We start from the raw sequence: 15468 nt of genomic DNA, 5'->3' as shown, positions 1-15468 counted from the left end.
ACCGCCAGCACCTCAGAAGGCAGGGTTTGCATGGCCGAAATGTGGAAAAGCTTTGTCAGCACGCCACAAACAGCAGCACCAGCAGCTCATATGGAACGTCTTAGCAGGAGACAGCATTTCACCAATATGGTGGAGCAGTATGTGTGCACACGCCTACATGTAGTGAATGACGGGTCTGCCCCCTTCAACTTCTGGGTCTCCAAATTGGGCACATGGCCTGAGCTTGCCCTTTACGCCTTGGAGGTGCTGGCGTGCCCTGCGGCCAGTGTATTATCTGAACGTGTATTAAGCACGGCTGGGGGCGTTATCACAGACAAGCGCAGCCGCCTGTCCAGAGACAATGTGGACAAGCTCACGTTCATTAAAATGAACCAGGCATGGATCCCACATGACTTTTCCGTACCTTGTGCAGAATAGAGATGGATACCGACCTTACCCAGCCATTGTTATATTTTTGATCTTTCTCACTCTTTTGGGGTGTACCCTCATTTAAAATGACTGAAAAAAAGCAGTGTTGGCTACCTCGTCCTCCTCCACTGCCGCTTCCACCTACACCGCCACATCCACCACCACCTCAACCTCCCTCCTACTCCATATGGGCCTCGTCCTTCACAGATGAAGAAATTTGTTTTATTTTTCTGTTTTTTTTGTTGTTTTAAGTTATTTCCCTATCCACATTTGTTTGCAGAGCACTTGCCATGCTCTTAACTACGTTTTGCTGCCATTTGCAGCACTCTAGCCCTTTCCATTGGTGTTTTAGAGCCATTTTAGTGCCTCAAAGTTCGGGTCCCCATTGACTTCAATGGGGTTCGGTGTCCGGGTAAAGTTAGGAAAAAGTCCGGGACACGGACCCGGACTTTTTTTTCAAGTTCGGCCGAACCCGCCGAACACAGACTTCCAGGTGTCCGCTCAACTCTACCCATACAGTACATGTACATTTATAGTCTGAATAATGGTGCTTGCATAGTTAAAATATTATTTTTTATGGGTAGATAACAGAGCTTTTTTTCACAGTGTTCTCAAGTTTTATCCCTGTTTTACTTAAAGAAAAGGTGATACCAAATTTAAGAGATTGTTAAATTTAGACTAAATTGCAAAGATGGTCAAATGTAAACTCAAATGTCAGTGCTATTTTTGATAGTTCAGTTTTACAAAAGGTTCCTGGGAAAATTAGGCTAGCGGCTGCTTCAGAGCTGTTTATATTTGCATCTGCTACTGCCTGAGCAAGGTTGGCGGTTCCCCTGATGACGTGCTTGCTCACGAAAGACATAGGGAGGAGCTCTACACACTGAAATCACGCTGTCATGCCTGTGTATCGGAGTAGTGGCCATCTTGGTATGTTTTGGATGCATTGTTTTTTCCATGTGGTTTTTTACTGCTTGTAATTTTAATTCTACAATAAAATATTACACTATTATATTCCTCTGGGGCACCTTGTGGTGAGCAAATTTCCACAGCATAGGCCTATCCAGCTGCTTGGATTACCATAGAGGAACGGGCTTGGGAGACCATAATGGGAAGTCAGTGAGACTGGAGATTTTGACAGGCTGGCTTTATTTATACTTTTCGTGAGTGCACAGTGGTGGTGGAACTTGGCACACCGTGGATGCACTTTGGGTTATATGAAGAAGCACTTCTTCATTGGATGTCTTCACTTGATGTCTTGAGATTCACTTGGGAGATAATTCTTCTTGATTAAAGACTGTTTTGTGGACATTTTGATTATTTGTATAGTATAACACTTTTTTATTTTTTTTTATTTATTTATGTATCACCATATAAATGTAAAATATATGCACATTTGCACTTTATAGTTAGCACAACTTTGTTCGCTGACCATTGGGTTGAGCACTGCACAGTTTGTGTTTTTAGTACTTTTTTATTGACGTCTATTGCATATAGCTTCTATTTTGTATTCATCATAGCATTTTTAAAGAAAGCAGCTTAGGCTGTTTTTGATCTTCCTGACTCATCAGCTAGGGCTGCCAGTAATTTTCCAAATCATTCTGCCTAATTTTGTATAATGTTTGCTTTACCATACATATTTTTGATGCCTGGTTCAGATTTGCATTGACTTAAATGGGTTTTGGTTGAGAAATGGAGAATTTCGAAAATTCATGAATATTTAAAAATTGTGGTCAAACTATAACCAAACAAACTTTTAAGAAGTTTGCTTATTCCTAACTTAATCATGCACATATCACAATAGGATGATTCTTCTTTTGCTACTTGTGCTTTTGCTGTTATCAGTGCTCATTCAGGAAGAGGCTGCAAATGTAGTGGAAAGAGGTTGTAATGTTGAGCAGAGATGTCCTAGTGCACTCACAGGTTAGCCTGCAAAATAAATTTACAAAATGGCATGAAAATTGACCCTAACAATTCACGTTAAATACAGAGGGTTTAGTTGCACACATTTGAAAACACATTTAAAAGCTGCAATGCCTCAGAAATGTTTCTCTGTATTCTGTGGTCCTAACTTTATATTTGAGAATCTCCAAGTTGGAGCACATATAGCAGTGGATAAATTAGGTCAAGTGTGGTAAGTGTGCTGGAAAATTTTTCCAGCTTGTTCACTGGATTTTGCATGAGGACACATTGGATACTTGGGAAATTCTTTGTTTGTTTGTGATTAACCCCGATCTACACTTTCCCCAAAAAATACTGGGCCTTAGATGTACTTTGAAAAAAATGTCTGTGTTTATGTGGCCATAAAAAGCATTTTTTCATGTGAGATATTTTATAAAGACTCTCCTGACAACTAAGGATGATCGAATGGTTCGGGTCGACCATCGGTTCGACCCGAACATTGGATGTTCGATATTCGGCCGAATACCGAACTTTTTGTGGCAAAAGTTCGGTATTCGGCCACCAGAACCGCCCAAAATGCACTGGGACACGAAATGGGCTTTAAAAGCCCGTGATTGGCCCAGAAACGTCTGCAAAAGCCAATGAGGGGGCAGGAGTCTACTAGGAACGTGATTGGAGTGACTACGGGGACCAGAGGCCAATCAGGAGTGAATACGCCCCCACACTATATAAGATGGCCCCGCCTAACCCCTAGCACAGTTATCCAGATCCTGTTGAAGAGAGTTGAAGCAGTTCTGTCTGACTCCTGCTTTGCTACACTACATTTCCTATATATCGAGTGGTTCTAAAGCTCCATATAGCAGAATTGTATTTAGCTTACAGCCAGTGTAGATAGATACAGCGATTGTGCTGGTTCTTAGAGTTACAAAAAAAAAAACTTAAGGGACAGTGTCAGTCTTCTGCTGTATGGAGCTTTCTATTTAGTGGAAAGGGATATCTAGTGTAGTTAGGGAACTTTGTACTACATTAGTTATATTTAATAATTGAGTTTCTGTAGGGAAAGTGTGAGGGTTCTGTTTAGTGAGCACGTGGCACAGTGCTGCTGTATCACAGCAGGTGTACGTGCTTGCTAGGCAGCAAAATACAGTGACAACTTAACGCCTGTTGTTCAAAGCATTAGGTGCACTGTACAAAAGCCTTTGCAACTGTGCGTGACACGCAACTGCTGTGCTGTATCCAGCGACAACTGTGGGTCGCATAGCAGTGTGCGTTTTTCACCGCACACAGTTGCCAATGCATCAGTGACAACCTAACACCTGTTGTTCAAAGCGTTAGGTCCACTGTGCAAAAGGCTTTGCAACTGTGCGTGACACATCTGCTGTGCTGTATCCATCGACAACTGTGGGTCGCATAGCAGTGTGCGTTTTTCACTGCACACAGTTGCCAACGCATCAGTGACAACCTAACGCCTGTTGTTCAAAGCGTTAGGTCCACTGTGCAAAAGCCTTTGCAACTGTGCATGACACGCATCTGCTGTGCTGTATCCAGCGACAACTGTGGGTCGCATAGCAGTGTGCGTTTTTCACCGCACACAGTTGCCAACGCATTAGTGACAACCTAACGCCTGTTGTTCAAAGCGTTAGGTCCACTGTGCAAAAGCCTTTGCTACTGTGCGTGACACATCTGCTGTGCTGTATCCAGCGACAACTGTGGGTCGCATAGCAGTGTGCGTTTTTCACCGCACACAGTTGCCAACGCATCAGTGACAACCTAACGCCTGTTGTTCAAAGCGTTAGGTCCACTGTGCAAAAGCCTTTGCTACTGTGCGTGACACATCTGCTGTGCTGTATCCAGCGACAACTGTGGGTCGCATAGCAGTGTGCGTTTTTCACCGCACACAGTTGCCAACGCATCAGTGAGAAATATGCCTGGTAGACCAAGAAAAGGCATACGTGGCCCTGCTGCGGAAAGGGGCACAGCTTCTAGGGTGTCTAGAGGCAGGGGTGGACGTGGTGGTCAGTCCTCAGCCAGGCCACCATTTGGATTGTTCTCCGGCAGTGGCCAAGCTATACGTCCACAGTATGTACAGGAGGTGGTGGACTATATGACCAAACCCTCATCATCGTCATCATCTGCAACTACAGTGACCCAGGCAGAGAAAAGTGGTCAGTCTTCTGCAGTTGGCAGAACAAATACAGATGAGTCCATGTCCACCTCACGTCCTCCCTTAGACCCAACTTCAGACATGACAGAGGAGTCAGTTGAGCTGTTTGACCACAGTGTCGGCCATCTACTCCAGCCTGATGCTCAGTCCTTTATGGAGTCTGATGTTGGGTCTGAGTTTGAGGAGGAGGCAGAGCAAACAAGAGGGGAGAGCAGACGGCCCGCTCCATCTAAGGCCACACCTGTTGTCTCCCGGGCCAGGCCTGATGCTCAGTCTTTGATGGAGTCAGATGTTGGGTCTGAGTTTGAGGAGGAGGCAGAGCAAACAAGAGGGGAGAGCAGACGGCCCGCTCCATCTAAGACCGCACCTGTTGTCTCCCGGGCCAGGCCTGATGCTCAGTCTTTGATGGAGTCAGATGTTGGGTCTGAGGTTGAGGAGGAGGCAGAGCAAGCAAGAGGGGAGAGCAGACGGCCCGCTCCATCTAAGGCCGCACCTGTTGTCTCCCAGGCCAGGCCTGATGCTCAGTCTTTGATGGAGTCAGATGTTGGGTCTGAGGTTGAGGAGGAGGCAGAGCAAACAAGAGGGGAGAGCAGATGGCCTACTCCATCTAAGGCCGCACCTGTTGTCTCCCGGGCCACTATACACACCTCATCTTGCTGGGCCTTTTTTGAGACATCCCATGCAGACAAAACAGTTGCGATCTGCAAGATTTGTAAGAAGGGTATAAAACGTGGCAAAAATGTCAAGCACCTGGGTACAAGCTGCCTAAACAGGCATTTGACAACCCACCACTCGGCCCGTTGGCAGGAGCATTTAAAGAACCCACAAAAGGGCCAAAGATCGGTCAGTCGGCCTCCTAGTTCTCCTTGCGCTCCTCCTCCTGCTCCATCTGCTCCACCTGCACATCAGTCTGTTCCTGGCCCTGCTATAGTCACTCGTCACCTGTTGGCAGCCTCCACTGGCAGGGATGATGATATAGCAGGCAGTGTCGCATCTACCTCCAGCACACCACCAGCTGTAACATCTAGACGCCAAATTTCGATTCCACACATGCTGGAAGTATACTCCCCGCCACCCACATGCCCAGCGTCTAAACAGTAGTTTGGCTAAACTACTGGCTCTGCAACTATTACCATTTAACCTGGTAGAGTCTGCTCCCTTCCGTGACTTCGCAAAATGTGCAGTTCCACAGTGGCAGGTGCCAAGTCGGCATTACTTTTCCCGTAAGGCCCTGCCATCCCTATACCAACATGTGGAAGGCAATGTAGTGTCGTCCGTGGCCAAGTCAGTCAGCCGTAAGATACACTTGATGGCTGACACTTGGTCAAGCAAACATGGGCAGGGACGGTACATTTCTGTCACTGCTCACTGGGTGACACTGCTTGCCAGCGGAAGGGATTGTAGCCAGGGCTCGGTGCTGCAGCCAGTGTTGCCCCCACGTCTGCAAACAGCTGGTGGTGCCGCTGATCCGGGTAGATCGATCACTTCTACCCCCTCCTGCTCCTCCTCCTCTACCTCCTCCATTCCCTCCTCTGCAGAATGGTCCTTTGAATATGATGAGGTACCACGTAAACGTTCAAAGGGCTATTCTATGTCTCAGGCCAAAAGGTGTCACGCAGTGCTGCAGCTTGTGTGTCTAGGGGACAGGCAGCACACTGCCCCTCAGATTTTTGGGGCTCTGCAGGCACAGGCCCAGAGGTGGTTGACACCACGCCAGCTGCAGCCAGGGATGGTGGTTACTGATAATGGGTCAAACCTCCTGGCCGCCCTTCGTCAGGGAAAGTTAAACCATGTGCCATGCCTGGCGCATGTCCTGAATCTCGTGGTACAGCGTTTTTTGAACTCGTACCCGGGAATGCAGGATGTGCTAAGGATGGCAAGAAGGGTGTGCAGTCACTTCAGGCGGTCGTACAGTGCCACTGCACGTTTGGCCAAAGTGCAGCGCGAGTTTCACCTGCCGGTACACCGCCTCATCTGTGACATGCCCACCCGCTGGAACTCCACCTTAGCTATGCTGCAGCGCCTGTACACGCAGCAGAGGGCCCTCAATGAATACCTATGCGAGTACGGCACCAGCACTGGCTCTGCGCGCCTGGGCTTCTTTTCACCATGGCAGTGGCTTTTGATTAAGGATGCATGCGCTGTCCTCTTGCCATTTGAGGAGGCCACAAGGATGGTCAGCCGGGACAGCGCATGCATCAGTGACACCCTACCGGTACTGTTTTTGTTGGAGTACACTCTGCGTGGCATTATGGACAGGGCACTGGAGGCAGAGCAGCAGGAGGAAGAGGAGGACTTCCTAGCCTCTCAAGGCCCCCTTTATCCTGAGAATCCTGACCCCATTATGCCTAGCTCTCAGAGGCCCGAGCAGGATCCAGGGGTGGAAGAGGAGGAGGAGGACGATTCTGCGGGAACTTTTGCAGGGTTTGAGGAGGAGGAGGAGGAAGACATGCGGCAATCTGCAAGGCCTAGTTTGACTCCCTCGGGACACTTTGGAGTAGTAAGTGGCTGGCAGGAGGAGGAGCCCGTTGAAGATAATGTCGTTATGAGTGACCCTGAGGAGTCAGCTTCTCAGGCCTTCGCTAATTTGCGACGCATGGGAAACATCATGCTTCAGGGCCTGCGAAAGGACCCCAGAATCAAGGCCATTAAAGAGACTAACCACTATTGGTTGGCCACCCTACTTGACCCCCGGTACAAGTGTAAAGTCTCGGAGCTTTTCCCATCCACCCAGAGAGTCCACAGGATCAAATCCCTTGAGGACAGTCTCAAGAGGAATCTGGTGAACACGTTCCCCGACTCCCGTAGGGTGCAGGGGCGGGGACAACCTACCATGGATTCTACTGGTGTTGGTCACGAGAGGAGCGTTAGAGAAGGCGTGCGGTTGACAGATGCCTTTCGGTATTTTTTTAGTCCTCACCGCCCAGGCCTCTCAGCTGCCACATCACATCGACAGCGTCTGCATCACATGGTGGACGATTACGTGAGGGCACAAAGTGACACAGAGGGCTTTTCATGTGACGATGCCGATCCACTGGCATACTGGGTCTTAAGATTAGACCACTGGCCAGAAGTGGCCCAGTATGCCATGGAGTTGTTGGCCTGCCCTGCTTCCAGTGTCCTATCGGAACGGGCATTCAGCGCAGCAGTAGGATTCGTCACAGACCATCGAACGAGACTCTCCACCGACTCAGTCGACCGTTTGACATTCATTAAGATGAATCAGTCGTGGATATCAAGCTTTGATGCACCTGATGCAGACCTTGTAGACTAGGCTATCATTGTGATGTGGCAGCTGAGCCTCAGTTTAAGCCTGGACCATGGTGCCACCCTCAAACCCTCCTCTCATTCTCTTTACGTTCACAGAACCTCATTTTGGTTATAACAAAAACTACAATGTTTGCGCACCTGTTCCACAGGTGCACACCTTTACAATTTTTGGGCCTCCTTCAAAGCCAGCTCTTTGGGGTTATGGTGGGGAGGCTCCGCCAACACCAAAACTACCATGTTTGCGCACCTGTTCCACAGGTGCACACCTTCATAATTTTTACGCCTTCTTCAACACCAGCTCTTTGGGCTTACAGTGGTATGGCTCCGCCAACACCCAAACAACAATTTTTGCGCACCTGTCACACAGATGCATATCATTGTAATTTTTTTCCTTACAAAGGCAATTATTGCCTTCATTACCAGCACTTTCATAGGGATATGGTGTCAAGGCATCGTCCGCACCACCAAATGCCCAATTTTTAAGCATCCTTTACTTCTATTCAAAGTCAAGAGATAACAGTATTCATCCAAAACATCTCTAATCTTGTTCACTGTGCACTACATTGTGGCCCCTACCCCTAACCCTAACCCTCAATGTATCCGTGCATATATGTCTGTTTCTTGTGAGAATTCAAGTTAAAGTGCACCAAACACCATTTTACATGAAATAAAGTGCAATTACATACATCTTTGGACTTCTTGAAAACATTTGGTAATAATAGCCCCATTGTGGAAATACACCCGTTAATTATATGCACATTTAAAGAGACAGCACCTTTTTCCAAAAAAACCTCTAATCTTGTTCCCAGTGCACTGCATTATGTCCCCATCATACACATTGGCTGAGCCGTTGATTAGGAGCAAAAGAAAGGTGCGGTTAAGCAAAAAAGTCATTTTTGAAGGTTTGGTATGCTGTAATTCTGGTTCTGGACATGCTACAGAGCTGAAACTTCACAGGTACACCCTTTAGACCACCCAGACACTAAATCCAAAGAAATCTCTTTTTTTTTTTTTTAATTTTTTCAATAATTGGCTCTCTATCAAAAACGACAATTTGTAAGAACTTTTGTTTGTGTGATTAATAGTCCCTGGGGCATGACCCAGAACCCTAGGCACTTTTTAGGGGCATTTATTGGGTTTTAGGGCTTCAAAATGGTGTTTTTTGATTCCAGAAGTTCGGGTCCCATTGATTTCAATGGGGTTCTGAAATCCGAACCGAACTTTTGGGAAGTTCGGGTGTTCTGGTCGAACTGAACTTTTCAAAAGTTCGATCATCCCTACTGACAACGTGCAAAAGCTTTCTAAGCCTTGATAGCCCCCTGCATGTATACACTAGACATGAGTTATCAGTTGTGGGACAGTGTTTACAGAGTGTGCAAAGAACTGCGATAATACAATCCTACAATTAAAATGTGCCAATTGTCTTTATTGAAATGACTCCTGGCTATTGTGGCATTTCTTTTAGTAAATCAGGCCCAGTGTGCCAGACAAATCTGTCCCTGTGTGCTCTGGGAATCTTTTGTCCTATTTTTTTTGTATACACAGTATACACAATGTAAAATCTGATATTTAATATCAGCTTAAAGTGTATAAACTTATACAAATTACAATCAAATTGACTTAAAATTATTACAGTTCCTTGAAAACTAGATCATATCTTACTGCAGAAGGTAATTGGACCACACGCAGCCAAGTAATACATTTGCTATGTGTCATTTGACACTGAGTCACTAACAGACCTTCAAACTGGCCATGCAAATAACCTGTCTGCCTGTACATGTAGTTCTGTGACATGCTGTGTCTGCTTTTTGAAATTGCAGCACACTGAGTTTCTGAAAAGGTTTGCTGATAACTAGCAATTAGTGACAGTTAGAAAAAAGCACTGTATGTGATGCTGGTGAATGATAATAATGGTGATCTGATAAAGGCATGGAGAATTAATAACTGTAATTGTCTTGCACCAGTGCCCTTAGAATGTGCTGACTGTAAGGTTTATGTAGTGATTGTACATGTGGCATATGTCTAATAATATAACCCCAGCTGTTTGGCTATAGGCTATAGGAAGAACAAGCAGGATGGGTGGACAAGTGAAGCAATATAAGGGAGACTGCAAAACATCACCAAAAATAACAAGGGTAAAATATTACTTCATTATGAACACAGAAATGTAAAAAGCCACCTAAAAATCATAAAACTGCCCCTGTGTTTAATTTACATATAAAAAATACAAATAAAATATATATATATATATATCTTTTTTTAATTTAATATTGAAATACACACATCATATGATTTTAAAACATTCTAATTTGTTGTCTCTGAGGCTGATTTACTAAAAGAATTGGGACATTTTACAAAATAAATAGTGTGTTTATCCATTTTAATTATCCAAAGATAAGAAAAGAAAATGTATTCACGACCGTAAATTTTGTTTTCATGAATGAGATCTACAATTTGTGCTTGAAGGCAAATATATATGGATTAGTATTATATATCTCGATGTGTGTGTGAACTTAGTTAGATCCCCCATTAGGTGATACACTTCTGGTAGGATATGTGGAATTTATGAGAGGGTGTTTTTGTGTATTTTTTTCTCTTTCCTTTTTTTTTTTTTTTTTTTAATGTTAGGTTGGGCTAAACAAGTGTGTGTCCCTAAAGATGTTCTTCTATGTACCTGCTGTAAACTTGTATGCGAGAAAGGAAACCCCTAATTAAGTTCCTTTTCTCAGACTTCACAGGGCCAAGGTAATAATTTAGACCAGGATGTTTTATTTCCTTTGTTATCTCCGCCTCCACTTCGAGATGCTCTCTTTAGGTATGCAATGAAGGTGGCTATCTGTGCAGGAATGGACAATTTCATCTCAGGATATGACCTGGCATTATTATTCTCCCCCCCAGAGAGAAGGTGCTAGCGAGGGGCTGAGTTATGCCAATTCTATGGGATGGGGAAATTGTCCAATCCTGGATGAGAATGAGATACGCCCCGAGGGAGGAGAGGGGTAAGATAGCTCCTCCAATCAGGATGGCCCTATGAAAAGCTATGAGAGATAGGTTTATATTAGTTTAAGGCTTGGAAGAGAGAACTCTCTGAAACACCAGACTACACTAGAAGGGGACCAGACTAGAAGGGGCCCGCGTGTACATGGTAATTATGGAATATACCTCTGGTACTTATATCTAAAAGTTTGTCCTATGTGTTGTCTGTCTTGCTGTTTGTATCTTATTGTTTTGAATATTATACTCTGTATTTGTTCATTTAACCTATGATTTTTTTTCCCTTTTCTGTTCTATAGATAGATCGCTGTGCATTAATTTAGGCCTCCTCGCTATTTACCAATACATTTCTGTTGTTGTGTTAAAGCTTTCACTCATGGTCAAAGAACTATTAACCCAAATCATATCTCAGATATATTAAATCTCAAAATATAACTTACAGGTAACAGTTTCTATCTTTATGGAATTTTTTTTTTATTATTTTTTAATTTCTGTGTGATTTCCTGGTGGCACATATAAAGTCCCATTTATTTTCTCCCTGCCACATCTGGCATTTTCAAAAGGGGGGGGGGGGGTGTTTTATTAAAAAGAAAACTCCTGTTTTGTTATTTCATCTGCATCTAATTGGTAACAAAAGAAATCAGGAACTTGCTTTTTACATATTTGGAATAACTGAAATGAATGTTCACCCACTTTATTGTAAGATGATTCCTAAAATCATTAGAAAAGCAGCCCGTCTGTCTATAGCAGTACTAAATAATTTAATAAAATTGGTAGAACAAGGGTCAGGATGTTGATAATTATAATACATATTAATTGGTATATATCAGTCATACCACAAATTTTTTCAGAAGGCTATTTGTTCAACACTCAAAAGTAGTAAATCTTACATCTGTTTTACATGTTGGTCAATATAAGAAGTTAGAAAGGCTTTCAGTCTTTTCCATTTTAAAAGATTTATCCACGCGTAGCTATTAGTGGTGAAACACATTAGCAATTGACACTATTAAAAAACGTTCTTAATAAATTAACTATTTTCATTACAATATGTAAGCTGCATAGCTTCTGATTTGGTTTATCTCTCCAAGAAGCATATAGTGCTTAAAGTTTTCAGATTAGCACATATTTTTTTAGCTGAGCATCTGATGACAGACTATCAAAGACAACATCACACGTAGCTAAAGCTACATGTAGTGACAGTGGTGTTGGGGGGGGGGGGGGGGTCATTACCTATGAGCCTTAGAAATAAAGTGGTTTGTGTTCAGTCACAGTGAAGGCAGGAAACATTTCTCAAATATATTTTAAATAAGCACTACAATTGAAGAAGAAATATCTGTTTTCATGCACACATAATGATTGTTATGTAGCTGTAGGTTTGCACTTTAAGCAGTTTTCCCCTGGTTTCAGTAGTGTCCCCATGTGATACAACTACATTAAGCTATAAGCTGAGACACCAAGCTTCTGATTCTGCAATTATTGTTCCAGTAACTGTGTCTTCTGACACATATCTGAACTCTGCCCAACTATATGCTTTCGTTCAACCCACCTACCTCAAACTACATTACAGCATATAAATGATTAGGGATGAGCTTCAGGTTCAGGTCAACTATGGGTTTGACCGAAATCAAAGCTGTTCATTAATCACTGGATAGACAAATTCAATGGCTAGATTTAGTCAGTTTGTTTGCCAGCCCAGACCTACTGCGACTAAATGAAGCTTCTGGACACTTGCCTGTAGGCTTTAATCTGTGGCAAGAGTCTGGCAGGGGAGGATTATTGTAGATGGGTATTAATGTTTGCTTCTGTGGATAATCAGGGTATCCTTCATTGTTATTGATGATGGATCAACATCACTGGATGATCATATTGAAGCTAAAGTTACATCAGGGTTCATATTGTTTTTTTGTTTTGTTTTTTTTTAAAACATTATGTTTGTCTGTGTGTTTATTTACTTTATCAACATTTTAAGTGAATGAGTAACCCATGGTAGTTTGTACCCCTTACTCATTCACAAAGTGGGTCTGGATATCTGGGGCCATCTTCTTTTTAACTGGACTTTCACATTCAGAGAAGTCCCCCCACAGACCCGCACATCCACTGGGTCAGAAATGTGGTGATGAAACCCTTGTCCCCATGGATGGGTTCCCCTTCAAAACACACACAAGACTATTATCTAAGCATCCAGGCTGGGCGGCCAAGAAAGGAGACAATGAGAATTGAAGCCCCCCCCCCCCTCTTTCAGGAAAAAAAAAAAGAAAACAAAATAGTGTGCGGTCCCCACCAAATTCATGTTAACCCGTTGTCCTAGATAGCGGTCTGGCAAGAATGTTCAAGGGGGAACTCATGCAGAAAAAAAAAACACATATCCTTATTAAGGATGATCGAACGGTTCGGGTCGACCATCAAGCACTGCAATAGAGAGGCTGTGCAATAGAGTGGAAGCATTTCTGTTACTCCTGCTGCTCCAGTGTAATTTTGCAATTATTAGTGTGAGGAAAGGGATATGCAGTGTAGTTAGGGTACTATATACCACTATAGTTAGATTCAACAATCTAGTTTCTGTAGGGAAAGCTTTAAGTGTCAGGGTGACCGTAGTGTTGTTTAGGGTGAACTGACTCTGCTATTCCAGGGTGACTGAACTCTTCCATGTCAGGGTGACCGTAATGTAGTTTAGGGTGAACTGACTCTGCTATGCCAGGGTGACCGAACTCTTCCATGTCAGGGTGACCGTAATGTAGTTTAGGGTGAACTGACTCTGCTATGCCAGGGTGACCGAACTCTTCCATGTCAGGGTGACCGTAATGTAGATATATATATATATGGAATCAAAAAACACAATTTTGAAGCCCTAAAACCCAATAAATGCCCCTAAAAAGTGCCTAGGGTTCTGGGTCATGCCCCAGGGACTATTTTTCACACAAAAAAAGTTCCTAAAAATTGACGTTTTTGATAGAGATGTATATAAATATATGTGTGTATACATATCTATATATGGAATAAAAAAACACTGTTTTGAAGCCCTAAAACCAAATAAATACCCCTAAAAAGTGCCTAGGGTTCTGGGTCATGCCCCAGGGACTATTTTTCACACAAAAAAAAGTTCTTAAAAATTGTCGTTTTTGATAGAGAGCCAATTATTGAAAAAATTAATTTGAAAAAAAAAAAGAGATTTCTGTGGATTTAGTGTCTGGGGGTCTAAAAAGTGTACCTGTGAAGTTTCCGCTCTGTAGCATGTCCAGAACCAGAAAAAAAGATAATTTTTCTTAGATTTTCAGTAGCGCAGGGATGGGGTTGTTGGGCGTTTATTGGGCGTTTTTTGGGCGTCTTTGGAGGCAGGCATGGCATCTGAACTTCTGTATAGGGGTATATATATACACACACACATATATATATATACACATACACACATATAGGTGTGAAAGGAGGGCAAGTAGGATATGTAGTACTAATTACTCATTCAGTAGAAAAAAAATGACAACGTGAAAAAACTACATACACCATTAAAAAAAAAGCATTTTATTTCAAAAACAAAACAAAAAAGACCATGGCAAACAATGTAAATCCAGCATAAATAACATAGTCCAACAGTGTGGATCTATTGTCAATCATGATATAAGATGCCCTAACGACCTGCTGACACAATCATGATTATGACAATCCTGGTCAGGAATGCAATTTAGTGCAAATTGGTCCCATGGCAGTGCCCAGCTACCTGTGCCATTTTTTAGTACAAACAACACAGATTAATACCTGAAGTTTAGCAAAAAATACCAGACTGGCAACAAACTTAAACTACAGTGTATGAAGGGTGCATTCCCTTACGCACCATAAGTATCTAAAATATAACTTTTATTCACACCTACAAAACATTGTCTGGACTGTATACATGTACAAAAAGGGAGGGTGGGTTTATTGGTTGGCCAATAGTGTACTAATGATTAAGTGCACACAATAATAAATAATCAAGCGAGAAGAAGAGAAGATGGATAATGAGAAAAGAGAAGACAATTACCATCTTGTCTAGACAGGCATCTCAAATTGTGCCTGTCTAGACAAGATGGTCTATAAAAATCTAGGTAGCTGCACTCCACTGGTTATGCTTGCTCCTCATCAAGTCTACCTAAAACAAATGGCACTGAAAGTTGTAAGGCTTTATCCCTGTGGGTCATATCTATCCTAAATATCTTCTCTTGTAGCAAACCTATCCACTGGAGCTAGTATCTGTATGTTCATTGCTCACAAAGCTTAGTGGCTGTCTGACATTTGAAGCAACAGACCTGCCTCATAGCAAATCTCTCCCTCATAAGCTCTCTTGTCAAGTCTGTCTCAGAGAATATGGCCTGTCAGAATCTGGATAGCTACACACTATTAAATTGGCTGACTACTCTTGTTCCTCAAGCCTTTCTAATATCTACTGCTCTCAAAATAGGATGGCTGGCTAACAAATAGACTGACAAATTTTGTCCTGCCTAGTCTATTTCTGAAGGCTAGAAAAGCTGATCAAGCCTATCTCATCAAAAAACAAAATGTTATTAGCACTGGTAAAGCCTGCCAACCCTAAAGAAACACCCTCCCCACAAACCATGCTTTACCCCAAATCATAATTGTGCTCCCAAAAAATTAAAACTCTACAAAAAGCTTTGTCAGGAGTGAAAACTAAATGCACCAAAGTAAAAGTGTCAAAAGGTTGAGGAAGAAAATGGAGGGGACCAAACTATCCCCACATGGTTGGA

General features: G+C 43.1%; 1 long non-coding RNA gene across 1 annotated transcript in view; it reads left to right on the top strand.

Moving 5' to 3' along the window:
• The first annotated feature begins 4249 nt into the window (after window positions 1-4249).
• The window catches only part of LOC309568786, a 174973-nt gene continuing 163754 nt past the window's right edge, over window positions 4250-15468 (top strand). Inside the window, exons 1-2 of the long non-coding RNA XR_014226052.1 lie at window positions 4250-4319; window positions 8378-8698. This is a non-coding gene — a long non-coding RNA (uncharacterized lncRNA). The remainder of the gene's footprint in view (window positions 4320-8377; window positions 8699-15468) is intronic.

The sequence above is a fragment of the Pelophylax lessonae genome, assembly GCF_965119305.1.
Source record: "Pelophylax lessonae genome assembly, chromosome: 1".
Classification (NCBI taxonomy): domain Eukaryota; kingdom Metazoa; phylum Chordata; class Amphibia; order Anura; family Ranidae; genus Pelophylax; species Pelophylax lessonae.
The sequence above is the reverse complement of the archived record's forward strand: the minus strand, read 5'-3'. Positions and strand labels throughout refer to the sequence as shown.